The sequence below is a fragment of the Girardinichthys multiradiatus genome, chromosome 20 (assembly GCF_021462225.1).
Source record: "Girardinichthys multiradiatus isolate DD_20200921_A chromosome 20, DD_fGirMul_XY1, whole genome shotgun sequence".
Taxonomy (NCBI): Eukaryota; Metazoa; Chordata; class Actinopteri; order Cyprinodontiformes; family Goodeidae; genus Girardinichthys; species Girardinichthys multiradiatus.
This window is the reverse complement of record NC_061812.1, coordinates 44,302,163-44,317,217: the sequence shown is the minus strand read 5'-3', so window position 1 is coordinate 44,317,217 and position 15,055 is coordinate 44,302,163.

Here is a 15,055-nt window from a genome sequence, read left to right as displayed (position 1 = left end):
TCAGAGGGATTGTAAGCCATTCTTCTTGCAGGATAGTGGCCAGGTCACTACGTGATACTGGTGGAGGAAAACCTTTCCTGACTCGCTCCTCCAAAACACCCCAAAGTGGCTCAATAATATTTAGATCTGGTGACTGTGCAGACCATGGGAGATGTTCAACTTCACTTTCATGTTCATCAAACCAATCTTTCACCAGTCTTGCTGTGTGTATTGGTGCATTGTCATCCTGATACACGGCAGCGCCTTTAGGATACAATGTTTGAACCATTGGATGCACATGGTCCTCAAGAATGGTTGAGTAGTCCTTGGCAGTGACGTGCCCATCTAGCACAAGTATTGGGCCAAGGGAATGCCATGATATGGCAGCCCAAACCATCACTGATCCACCCGCATGCTTCACTCTAGGCATGCAAGAGTCTGGGTGGTACGCTTATTTGATGTGGGGAAAACAGTAAAGGTGGACTCATCAGAGAACAATACATGTTTGACATTGTCCACAGCTCAAGATTTGCCATGAAACCTCCCACACTAAAATGACAGGTGTTTCAGTTTCATTGTCCAACCCCTGTATATCTCCACTCCAGTCTGTTGTCTAGGTAAAGACCAAGGTATTTATACTCCTCCACCACCTCCTCTTCTTCTTCCATGATGGAAATAGTGTTTGACCTTTCCCTGTTTCTGTTAAAATCTACAATTATGTAACCAATTTCCTTTCATCAAAGATAACAGTTTAGGTACATAAGTGAAGCTGTGGTAAATTTAAATGAAAATATTTCACATAATGTTGATATTGCTATGCTAAATCATACTGCATGATGGAAAATGTAACCACTTGTTTCCTAATATTTCATCAGATTGGCTAACTGTGTCTGATGCTTTAATACATAATCTAATAAACACCTAAGGATTTAATATGGGAGCTTACTCTGTCTCTCATACATGCAGAACAAGTAAACTGTGTTTAATTTAATCTTATAAAAGACATGTTTCAGTCTTCAGGAAGAGATTATTGGATATTTCCAGGTGCGGACAATCTTCCCAAATTAAAAAGGTATTTTGCTGCTGATAAACAAAAGTTTTTTCAGTTATATATTTATGATAGCATTTGTAGTTGTAGATAGAAAATACACTGACACATCAAAACCCCAACTCATTAAAATTCCTTTTTATGTTATACTTTGTACAAAAAAGATCTATAGATCTATAAGCCTAGCTGCTGAATAATTCATTAACCTCAACAGGGAGGATTTAGCAGATACCAAGTGAAATCTAATGAGTTAATGAGATGTATTAACTCGAACACAGACAGGCAAGATCACTGGAATGCCTGATCAAACTCAAAACACCTCCTTCCATAATCCAAAGCAACAAAAGCTGCAGAAAGCGGCTTCTTGTGGGATTGGCACGTCTCTAAAAGCAGGCCCTTTTTAGTCCAAGAGATCTGAACAGGATTACTATATGTCGGGGCAGTTTGTATAGTAAAGGAGTGTTTTGGAATATAATCACTCAGTTTATCAAAGCACATAGCACTGCCTGTTCAGCTGCACGCTCTATCCATCATTAGTGCTGCTCAGTCACGGAAAAATAGAAGTTTAATTATTGCCAAGAGAGCTTGTGTTGATGCTGTTCAATTTAGGCTAATATGATCAGTAGTTTTTTGTAGTTTTTAAAAAAAACATAAACTAGTAAGTATCCCTGTGGAGGCTTTATTGATAATGTTCATAAAAAAATAATAAAAAATAACAGTGAAATAGGCAGGGTGGACCCAAATGACAACTTAGATTCGAAAGCCAACAGGCCGTCCACAATTAAGGATGGCATGATGATGTAGAGCTATTTTTACAGTAAGGAGGTTCAGCTCTAGGCTGTCTTCCTGTGTGCTCCTGTTATCTAAAAGTATGAATGTTAGTTTTATTCTTGATAACAGACCTTCAGAATAAGTGTGCATGGTTGTCTGCATTTCCTCATCTATTGTATGTACCGTGCTTCTCGACGATTTAAGACTAGGACAGGCTCCAGCACTCCCACAACCCTGAACAAGATAAGCTGGGGGTGAATGAATGGATCAGAGCTGACAAGGACCAGCTACCTAACAAACTGTCTGTAAAAGGGTATTTTATCTCATTTAGATGATTGTGACAATCTAAATATAGATTCATGTTTATGTATGTAAGATAAATGCTGTATGTACCAATAGTTTGGAACTGCAGCCAAATTTATTGGGACTTCTTGTTAATATCTGTCAAAAGTCTTAAAATAAATTCATCTTACACCAAAAATTTAAAATAAAAATGAATCTTTAACATGCCCCCCCCGCACACTTACACACACACACACACACACACACCCACTCTTGTTTTGCTATATGTAGTGAGGATCATGTGTTGACTCCCATTGACTTCCATTGATTTTCAGTCATTTTCAACCCTTTCTATGACCTAACCCTGACAATAACCCTAAACCTAACCATTACCAGTGCATGCCTAACCCTAACCTTAACCTAAAGTCAATTCACACCTTAGTCCTAAACCTAACCGTTAGCAAAATAGGTCGTGAGGACCAGCAAAATGTCCTCACTTTGGTACAAACGGTCCTCAATTTGATGGTGAAATTGGGAAAATGGTTCTCACTGTGATGCCAAGACAGGAACACACGCGCACACACACACACACACACACACACACACATTTAGTATGTATTTACGATTCTGTGGAACAAATCCTGTGTTAAGACATAAAACAAAATCACCCAGAACAATGCCTTTAATATAAATGCAAGTCTTTAGGTTGATCAGAGTTTCTAGAAACTTAGTATTTTCAATCCATGATTTTCTGTTTCATGGGGCATAACTAACGTGTGACAGAAAGGCCCATTTCTTTTAGCTATTGGCTCAACGTGGAGCCATATTGATCCTGCCTCCACACAAACTGAGCAGGATGGTGCAAAAGGTAAGAAAAATCTCCAATGCTCAGTGTTCAGTTCAGTTTATTTTTACTACTCCCATTCATAACAAATGCCATCTTAATGTGCTATACAGTACAAACAGATTCACCTTGCATGCAGAAATATATAATCAAACCAATCCAGCCACATAGACAGATTAAAATTCAATAACTACATTCAAATTGTATCATATTGATAATACAGTGCATTCAAATTCAGTTTGCAATGCAAGCTGGTAAAATGTTTTCTATTTAAAGACCAGCTAACTGCATCAAGTAACAGAGCAATTCTTCTTCCTAGGTAACCATGTAGTGGCCATGGAGAGAGTTGGCTCACTTTTAACATGAAGAGACCTCCAGCTGAACGTGGCTATATATGAGTGGCCATCAACGGTGACTGCAGCAGAGAACTGCAGCAAAGACTTGCATATCTGACTCATCAAGACCCCATAACAACTATCAGACACTATATACATCCCTGCTGGTTGACTGGGAGTGAGAGCAGAAAAACTTAACCAAGTAAAGTTTTGTGACTTTATCTGAAACTGAGATTTTGGTGAGATGAGATAAACACCCCTCATGCCTACTGTTAGTGTATAGTATAGTGGTAGATCTGTGATGCTGTGGGTCTATTTCTCTGCACTGTGGAAGATGCACTCTACCAAGATTCTTAGAGAATCTAGGTAGAGTGCATTGAACCATGAAGTTTTAAATAAAAATCTAACAGACTCTTCCATGAAACAAATGGTAATGTTATTATGTCTTTATGAGAGTAATGATCCAAAGCATATGTTCAAATCAACACAGAAACGGTTCACCAGACACAAAATCCTTCCATAAATGTGCATATATTAAAGGTTGGATTTTTCAACATTTTTCAGAGTGAGGTAAATTAATTTAAAGCTTTCTACATGTCTTCGGCAAGGTTGCCAGCAAACATGACAGAGAATTTAAGTGCACCCTTTCATCAAACATTTTGACAGGTGGGCGGGACTTCCGGTGAGGGCGGGACTTCCGGTGGGGGCCATGTGGGCGCCATGTGGTTGCCATGTGGGCAGGGGGGTGTGTCCAAGGGGCGTAACAGTGGATGTTGATTGGTTGTCGTCACTAGGGGCGATACCTTAAATGAGTCAATTAAAACACAGGGGTGTGTTTAAGGGTGTTACGGGGAAGGCCTTAAATGAGCCAATTAAAACACACAGGGGTGTGTTTAAGGGTGTTATTAATAATCTGTATGTTTTTTCAGGTGTTAATACATCTAAAAAACAAAACAAAAAAAAAGACATGCATCCTTTTATATTTTAAAGGTATAATCAACTTAATGTTGACCTATCACATGAAATCCTAATAAAGGAACTGTGTAACCTGACAGAATTGTAAGTTAATTTTGCTTTACAGCAGGACCTATTTGTTGAATATATGAGCCAGTCTAAATCCGTTCAAAATAGAAAAGACCTAAAAAAGTAAATAAAAAAAATTGTGCTTCACTACATCGATGGAACGAGAAAAACCTTCAGCTTCTGCGTCAACATACTGGAAAAGCAGCTGAAATAGGTAAGACGAATATCAGATTAACAGAAAAAAAAAAAAGAACATCAGTATACTGTTTCCAAGTTACAAATTGACTAGCAATGATGTGTTTGTTTTTGAATCATGAGAGACTCCATTTTAGGAAAAAGGAATGATAATTTTAGTTACCTGTAGCTTTTCTAAAACATTTTACTTTTTCATCTTAGAGTTACAGGGTTACAGTTATACCATATCCAACTGTTAGGGGCGATTTCAGGAAGGGGCAGTTACGTCTGTTTCTTAGATAACATATCACCTTTGAACTCAAGAAAGGTTTTGGTCTTAAAAACATAGTCTTTGCAGTTGAGATAACACTGTCATGTTCTGGTATAAATACTGTGTGTAAATGTTGGGGCTCTGTTTCATTGGTTAACCTCAGTGTCAGGGTCTTCAAATGCTGAATGTCTTTGAACCATAACACTTGTTACATTGAAAAATACCAGTACTGACAAGAAAAAATGTCGGTAAATATTTCAGGAAATCCGGAAATTGTGGCTTCTACTTCTGATAATTCACAAAAGCACAATGACATCTTTAAACGTAAGTAAGTAAGTAAGTATTCATTTTTAAGAAATCATTAAATGCATGTGAATGTTCTCAAATTTTGTTTATATATATTGTTTATATATATATATATATATATATATTTGTTTCTTTGTCATAGAACCCACCGCTGATGACCTTGATGATTTCATCTTGACACAATCAGATTATGGTAAGTAAATGTTAAATGCAATAAAATATATATATATATATATATATATATATATATATATATATATATATTATAGTTAACCCTTGACAATGTTTCAATTTATAGATTTGATGAGAGAGGTAAACCCGAATGATCAAGTTGGAGGGTTCAGTGGCTGGAATCGACAGTCAAAATTGAGAAGGCGAATTATTTCCAAACAAGAAAAACCCGCAACAACTGAACTTTCTTTTAACACAGAAATTAAAACTGATTCTTTGAATACCCCCCCGTCAATTATCATCATTTCCCCTGAAGACACACAGGATAAGTTACCAGCACCACCAGAAAGTAAGTAAGTCCTAAGAACTATCTATTTTTTCTTTGAGAGTGAATGTATTTTAAACCTCAGATAAAAAACTGTTTACAGATTCGACTGAGAGCTCTGTGGAAGACATAGTTGTCGAGCAGGAGCAAGGTAAGGAAATAAAAATTAAATAAAAACAATATATATATATATATATATATATATATGTATTTTAAGCATAGTTCAATAAAATGTCATAGAAACCTGTTTACAGATACATCCAAAGATGCCACATTGAATCCGCCCACCAGAAGGTCGCTTTTCAAAGATCAAGACAGCTTTCAGCAGAAAGGCACCGTTTCAGTCCAACAAGAAGTGAAATCTGGAGGTTTTACCGCAAAGAATCGGAGTAAGATAAAAAAATAAAAAAAACTTGTGTATTTTAAAAACTATTTTTCGTTTTATTTATGAACGCTGTGCAGCGCAGCGTAAGATAACTTTTATTGTCTTCTGTTTTTACGGAATATTTAACTCCGGCCAAAAGACAGCGACTCTCTGCGCTACAAAGCAGAGCAACACTAGTGAGTGGATTAATGAACGGTACGTTTTAATTCATACATACATACTGAATTAATTTGAATTCCTTTATTTTTTTTTCAGCTTTAATGTGATTATTTCAATATATATATATATATATTTATTATCTATTTATTTATTTTTTGTTCATTCTCCTTACAGAGGTAAAGTTGATGGTAGGACAGATTGGTCACAGAAACGGACAGCGCAGGAAGACAGTCTCTACAGCCTCACGGAATCTTCGTAATAAGGCCTCATCGTTAACGCTTCTGGCAGCATGTCAGATTCTGTTAAAGAAGCATTTTGGTGACATCAAGGTGATTTTAAACTGAACTGATCACTGTGTTTTTTTTTTTTGTTTTTTTGTTTTTTTTCTGTAGGTTAGTTTTATTTTTATTTTGTTTCTGATGTTCATAGAAATGGATAACCGAATCAGACTTGCCCTGGATGAAATAAGAAATTTAGTTAATGAACTTAACGAAATTCCCGTTAATGCAGAAGTAAATAGCGCACCGTCTCCACACAGCATTGAGCAAAATTATCATAATCCTTCTACGTCACACTCCGCAGATCGGCACGGGGGTCATTTTAATACGGACGTAGCAGTTAGTTCTGATCAAGTAATCAGACTTGCCCTGGATGAAATAAGAAATTTAGTTAATGAACTTAACGAAATCCCCGTTAATGCAGAAGTAACAGATAACATCGTTTTAAATGCATCTCCTGCTAACAGTGAAAATGTAATAAATGAACATCAGCACGGTGACGTTTTAAACGTAATCAATCAGGCTCTTTCCGATTTGAACAGCGCACCGTCTCCACACAGCAGCATTGAGGAAAATGATCAGAATCTTTCTACGTCACACGCCGCAGATCGGCACGGTGACGTTTTAAACGTAATCAATCAGGCTCTTTCCGATTTGAACAGCGCACCGTCTCCACACAGCAGCATTGAGGAAAATGATTCACCTGACAGTCATCAGAATCTTTCTACGTCACACGCCGCAGATCAGCACGGGGGTCATTTCAATACGGACGTAGCAGTTAGTTCTGATCAAATAGAGCGAGATCCTCCAGCTGTGGTTGAACGTGAACATTTTAATAACCATGAAATAAGGAGACCTTTTACCATACCGCCGCCCTGTCCAAGTAACGTTCCAGATTTAGCAGCATTCTATACAGACATCATGCGTATTATAATTGAATTAGCCGACGCTGCGAGATCGTTAACCAGATGTAACGACGTTGTGCAGCTGGAATTAGTGGGTGAAAATCTCAATTGTTCCCTGTTTTACCTTACAGAACATCCCAAGGTAAACTTGTGTTCACTCTCTTCACTCATGCGCTGAATTAAATAACCAGTCAGGTCCTTGCACGCATAATGATCAAGAAAGAGCTTTGATGGGAGTGTGGGCGAGTGTAGAACTCTGTAAAGCGTTGGAGTGTAGTTATCGTCTTGCTAAAATCACAGAGGTGTGGCATTTTGAAAAGAGAAGTGATACAATCTTTAAAGGTTACATTAATTGCTTTTTAAAGGGTAAGCAGGAGGCTTCAGGCTATCCGTCTGAAGCAGTGGATCAGGAGAGTAAGTCAAAGTATAGAAGCGACTACAAACTGCATCAGGGCATCCAATTAGACCCTGAGAAAATCGAGATGAATCCTGCCAAAAGGCAGGTTGCAAAATTGTGTTTAAACAGTTTTTGGGGGAAATTTGCGCAAAGAAGTGATCTGTCTCAGACCACAGTCATCACTAACCCTGAAGACTTTTTCAGCTTCATGTTCTCGAGTAAATACAGGGTTAACTATTTTCATTTTTTCAACCCTGAAATGTGTGTAGTGCAGTGGAACTACAGCAAACGTGTCATATATCCACCAAGTAAGACAAATAATGTGTTTATAGCCGCATTCACCACCGCTTATGCACGTTTAAAACTTCTCAGCAGCATGGAGAAGTTACAGGACAGATTGATTTATATTGACACGGACAGTTTGATTTATGTGACAAAAAGTGGTGAAACTCCTCTGGAATTGGGGAATTATCTGGGTGATCTTACTGACGAGTTAGATGGTGACAGCATTTCGGAGTTTGCATCGACAGGACCCAAGAGTTATGCATACCAAACTAAAAACCGTAAAAAAGTAGTGATACGTGCTAAAGGCATCACTCAGACGCATGAATGCAGCGAGAGGGTCAATTTTGACAGCATCAAAGGGCTGGTCGAGGGCTACTTACAGGGGTCAAGTGAGGGGGTCATTGAAATCCCTCAGCACACGATCAGGAGGGATAAAAAGAGATTCCGTTTGACAAACGCGACATTTCTTAAAACGTTTCGACTGGTGTATGATAAGAGACGTCTTTTTTCTGACGGGACAACTCTGCCTTTCGGTTATTAGAGTTGAAGAAGAAATAAAATAAAAAGTCACATGGATTTACAGGAGATTGATTTTGATCCTAGATTTAGAGCCCCTTTCTCATGTATGATAGTTGGACCCAGCGGCTGCGGGAAAACTTTCTTTGTAAAAAGTATTTTACAAAACTGTAATCATGTCATGGATATTGTTCCAGAAAATATTGTATGGATTTACACATCTTTTCAACCCATGTATGCTGAATTGCAGAAGATTAATAAAAATATTACCTTTGTGGAAGGATTGCCTCATTCTTTTGAAGATGAAAACCTGTTTCCTCCTGATCAGAATCATCTGATTATTCTAGACGATGTTATTGCTCAAGCCTCAGATGATGAAAACGTGATGAAGGTCTTTACCCAGTTTCGTCACCATCGTAATATGAGTGTTATGATGTTGACTCAGAATGTTTTTCATCAGGGAAAGTTCAGTCGCACTATTAGTTTGAACTGTAATTATATGGTGTTGTTTAAGAACCCGAGAGATAAGCTGCAGCTGAATATACTGGCCCGCCAAATGTTTCCATCTCAAAAGGGTCTCTTCTTGGAGAGTTTTGAAGACGCAACGAGAGAAGCTCATGGATATTTAATCATCGATTTTAGGCCTACCTGCCCAGAACATTTCAGACTGAGAACGGGGATACTTCCTCAGCAGTGGCCTGCTGTGTACGTACCCAGAACAAAGTAAGTCATCATGTCAGCGCGTATAAAAAGGAATTTACCATTATTCAGAGCTTTGTACCAGGCCTGTCCACAGAAACGTAAAGATATTCTCGCACACTGCTCTCCCGACTTTATTCAGGCTCTGTGCGAGATTGCACTGAATATCCTAAAAGGTAACATTAAACTATCACCCTCTCAACACCGACAATTGAAGAAACAAAGAAATATCATCAGATTGTTGGGTGATAAAAGAACCGGGATAAAAACTAAACAGTTGGCTCTCAAAAAGCAACGAGGTGGTTTTATTCTCCCCATCTTAACGGCTCTTGCACCCTTGATCGGTGATCTAGTGGGTGGAATCATCAGGAGATAATGTCTCTCAGAACATCGCAGAAGATGTTTCTCATTTCACCTCATCAATTCAAGCGTCTGACCCAGTCAGACACGTCCATCAGACAGACGGCGGAGGAGAATTTGGATGCTGAAATGAGAGCGATATTAAACGAGCCGGGTTTGACTTCTTATGAAAAAATCAAGAGATACGATGCTCTTCTCCAGAGGTATCTGACTTTACTTAAGCAAGGTGTCAAAGAAGAAAAACAGCGGGTCAGTTTAACGCTGCAGCGTGACACAGAGGTTCCTGAACATGAGCGGTCCCAAGAAAAACAAGGCCCAGGGCAGGACGAGGCCCCTAAGGATCAGGTTCTTACGGAAGTACTGAAAAGCCTTCCTAAACACAATCGTAAAAATGCCGAGTACATTTTGAAGAAATTATCCGAAAGAAGTGAGAGTTGGACTTCGCGAGGTGAATTTGTATTTAAAGGAAATGTTATAAAAGGGTCCCACATGATTGATTTGTTGAAAAATCTCATGCTTCCGTTTAAAAAATCTGGAGCATCACAAACCCAAGGATGGTCTGATTTTCTACACTCCATGTCAGAAGTAAACATACCTATATCTTCAGTCATTAACCCTTATGCTCGTGAAGAATATAGGCGTTTCAAAACAGAGGGTACATCGATTGAAAATGGGGGTAGCAGAGAAGAAAAAGAAGAAGAAGGCAGATAACTCATTCTCCCTACTGGTCGAGATCTGAGCTGGAAGATCCAAAAAATGCTGATGGGAGATCAAAAAGGTCTCTTCGTAAGACGACACTACCACCCCGATGGATTACATTTTCACCATAAACCGTTATAAGAAAAATGAAACATGTAGTCTATTTCTTTTATTCAATAAAATATTTATTGATTATATTTTTCAAGTCTAACTTCGTTCTCTACTTCACACACTAACATATGATATCATTACACAAATATTAAATCATAAGAAGAAAAAAAAACAATGAAAAAAAAAATAAGACATTTTAAATTCCATAACAATCCAGAAACATCTCCAAAGAGCATGTTCCGTGAGTATAAAATGTACAACTTTGATTAATGACACATTTCTGATATTTTTTCACAAAGTTAGATACCATTAAATCATTCTTAATCACATCTCCGGTGTATTTCGACAACACTTGCTGCATTGATAATCCGCACGCTCTATGACATAGATAAAAAATGCAATGGTGACCGCACACAGTGGACAGAGTGTTTTGAAGCTGATTATTATGATACAATATTTTTGAGGATCTGTCTTCTAAAAATGTTACGATGCTTGACGGGTAGAACTCGAAATCCGGAGAGAATCCATAAGAGTCAAAAAAGCTGGATTGACCATTCTCATCCAATGTCAGAGCTAGCCAGTGTTCCCCCATGTGTGAAGGATGTGTATTCACGATAAAGTAGGCCGGCCCTGGGAATTTGTCAGCTAGCAGCGGCAGCTGGTCGCACGGCCACACACCGCAAAACAAATCTCCCAGCAGATGACGCATCAGGCTCTCAATTTCATGATTATTCATGCCTGATTAGATTAATAATAATCCACCAGCACACGCCTCTTTGAATCAATCTCTAAAATAGAATCATAACAAGCGTAGATGATCAGCGTGGTGGTATGAGGCAACGGGTTTCTGAAGCGCATTTCCAATCTTAAATTCCCACTGGAAACTGGAGATAGAGCATCTGTGTCCTCACCTGGGTTAAGATTAAATGTGAATAGAGAGTATCCTTGATTAAATTCCTGACGTGTTATACTCAGTGGAAGATCTTTTAGATGTCGTCCTGTAGCCGTAAACAAGTTGTAATACTCTCTCACTGAATGACCTTGGTTAAAATTTGGCTGGAAGGCTTTAGCAGGAATTTGTCTGCCATCCTTACACAAAGCTAAATATTCCATATCAAAATGATTAAAGTCAAACGGATTTAGATTGCGTGTTCCTGTAAAAGCGTCATGATCCAGTAACGCAATCACCACATACTTGGGAAAGATGCCTAAGAAAAGATTCTCTTGGTTGCATACCCTTGAATTTTCAGGGATGGAATATGTTTTTACATTCACACGTGAAAGTGGATACAGAGCATTTGCTTTCATTAAAGCTGAAGCGTGCCCCAGTCGTACAGCTGGAGAGACAGTAACTTTTTTGATAAAAAAGAGATGCTCCTAATATCCTGAGTTTGTAAGTGGAGTCTCTTGCGGCCATGAGACAAAAGGCATCGTTGGCTCTTGTAAGTTTAATTTTAAGGTCAACAGAGTTTAAAAGAAGTCTCTCGCAGAAAAATATGTCTGCATGCAGGGGGCCTAGGAGATGTACCTCCCTGGAATTTGCCGTAAAGCCTGCTCTGCTGTTAAGACCTTGGTTAGGGCCGTTAGTTGTAACAATAGAGTTCAGAGCACCTGCAGTGTCTTTATAAAAAAGACCAGAGCTAAACTGGGTTTTTAAAGAATCCTCAGAAAAGTTTAACAATGTCTCAATCATGGCTCTATATGGATGTGTAGCGCTGGATTGTGAAATCATTCGATCTCCGAGAGTGACGTCACACTGACTGAAGATGGTGTTTAACGGGTAGTTGATGAGCCCTACAGGTGCATCATCTGGCAGGTTTGTTCCATTCTCGTTAGTAATTTTACATTTTTAAATACATACAACTAATTTTGTCCCTCGTCCAAATGAATATTTATATTGGGAAAGTGATGGTTAGGTTTACGGAATGAAAAACTCGATCGGCCCTCCATCAGTGATTGCTGATAAAGGCTGGATCTCGGTGTAAATTTTATCTTCGATCGATAGCTGCGTCATCGGGGCAGAAAATAAGTCCAACTCTGCCAGCGTGCACTCTGATGATTTGTTATGTAAAAGAGCCATTATTTAAATATATCAAAACTTGCGGATGACGTCCTTCCTCTTCGTTTGTCAGCTGTGACTGATCTCCTTTTTCGCGTTTGTCGTTGTTTTTTAACCGTCCTTAAACGATCACCAGGGGGTCTTGTTCTGGGTCTTTTGGATAAAACCATAATTCCTGAACCTTCTTGACCGTCGGTGCGTGTAGAACCACTCATTTTACTCACGGCTCTACCGATGACATCCGAAGCGATATTTGATGCAGCCGTTTTAAGATGGGGTTTTGCAATTGCAAATCCTTTTTTAACCAGAGGGGATACGAAGCGGAATAATTTTGAAAATAATGATCCAATTCCGCGTCCGTACATGACCGGGGCCCCATAAAACCCTGGCAGATTACCGCCTGATTGACTTACATAGTAATTTACAAAGCGATTTGGATCACGTCTCAGACTTAGCTGTGCCATGTTCTCTCTTGCCTGCTTGATGCAGTGTTGAATGACCAGCGTAATATGAATGATAACCAATCAATCTTAGAGGTTATATACATATCTCTGGAATAGTTTATACAAATAAAATTTATCTCAGGCTACGTTGTGATATCACCGGTTTGAAGTGTAGTCTTATGACGGTCTTTCCGTAGACGAAATTTACAGGAACGTTTTGGTCCGATTTAATTTCTATATTGATATTTTCAATATGTCTTCTGGAGACTGGAAGGTAGTGGGCGGGGTTAAACGTCTGAGTAATCATATCACTGAATGTGCCTTGTACTTTGACGGTCCGCAGTAAAGGTGCAAAAGTGTCGCCTACTATTTGTGGGCTGACCACGTCGCTGTAACAGTATAGGTGATAGAAACCAGCCTTTATATCCGCCGGAAAAGGAGCCAGTTTTGGTTCATAAACATGAATCCATTCCCCTGGTTTCATGCCCATCATATAAGCTAGAGTGCTGAAGAAGCGTATTTCATACGGACTATTTGCTTGAAATGCAAATCTCTTTTGAACTTTGCTGAATTTAATGCGTAAACCCGATTTCAATTTTTTGAAAAACATTTCCATCTCTGTCTCGAGTTGAATAACGCTGTTATAGTAGCCACTTCTGATCCTTTGCGTATTGATCTCCACATCACCAACCTTCCTCCATTCAAAGTAGGCATCATAATCCGGTAAATTATGCCATGTATGAGGGTATGAAATCTCGGCTAATGCAACCATCCATTGGCCTTCTAAATCAATATATTGAGCTAAATTTACACGGAAACTTGAACTGGTATTATTTTTAAACACTTCCATGCTAGCATTAGATGGAAGAGTAACGTAAAAGCCATCATCCTCTACCTGACGGTTCATGATGCTGTGTCAACTGTGAGGTTTAGTGCAAACCTTTTTTATACGTTTCGAAGTTCATCAAACTTGATCCAACTGTTGAATTTCTCAGGCCAGTTTTTCCAGCTTACAAAAACCTGTTTGACTCCCTTGACCGTACGTCGTTTTAATATTTTTTCCACTTGATACATCTTGTCGTTAAATATTTTTACTTTTTGAAGTTCCTCAGCGTAAAAGGAACCCTCGATAGGTTCTCCATCCAAATCTTTGAGTTTGTATACAGGAGGAGATCGGGGTATCCGGTCATACACTGTAAACACTTCATCCGTAAAACTTTTTTGTCAAACACTCCACGGACCTTGGATATTCTGACAAGATCCCCTTGTTTAAACGTTGTCACTGAGTCCTTGCAATATCTGATGGACTTGACATCATACAGATTCTGAAACACTTGAAAGGCATTTTCTGGGGTCACTTCCATAGGGCTCATTTTAATGCTGGAGTGGTAGGAATGGTTGTAGCTTCTAGCTAGGTTTTGCAGTACATCGACGTACCGCCGGGTATTGTTAGCTGTAAAATATCTCCACATCCTTGTTTTTAATGTGCGGTTAAATCTCTCGACCACTGAAGCTTTTGCTTCACTCGCTGTGGCAAAATGTTCAATACCGTGTTTCTCCATTAAAACTTTTAATTTCTTGTTAAAAAATTATTTACCGGCATCAGTCTGAAGTTTTTTGGGGATCTGACTTTCTGTAAAAACTGATTCAAATGCCTTTACCACCTCAGCGGCTGTTTTCCTCTTCAAAACCCGTACATACGCCCTTTTTGAAAAGATGTCAATGACTGTTAATAAATAATTATAACCATCATTTTCCATGGCCAGAGCTTGCATGTCACAGAGATCAGCCTGGAACTGCCTCAATGGTCTGGTGACAAAAACTCTGTTTCTCGGGAACTTTATTCTTGCAGGTTTATGTAGAGTATAGGTATCTTCTCCTGATAAAAAATCTTTAACTTTTTCAACCGCAACCTTCTTTCCCGTTTCATCTTGCATAACCCTCCTCAGCCTATCTACACCCCCAAAACTTCCCGGATTTGAAGGGCTATAATATACTTTCTTCATCAGCCGTCTTCCTGCCATCTCTGCCTTATGCTCACTCTGCCGATTACTTGTTAAATAATGAGAAAAAACACACAGGAGGGTAGATTTATCCTTATTTTTTTGTATTTTTTTTTTTGTATTTAATATAAACAAAAAACAACCAGAAAACAAAATCAGATAAAATGCAGATGAATTCAAACACTACTAGCTTTTAAACAACACTTTTGGGAAAGGTTACTATGTTC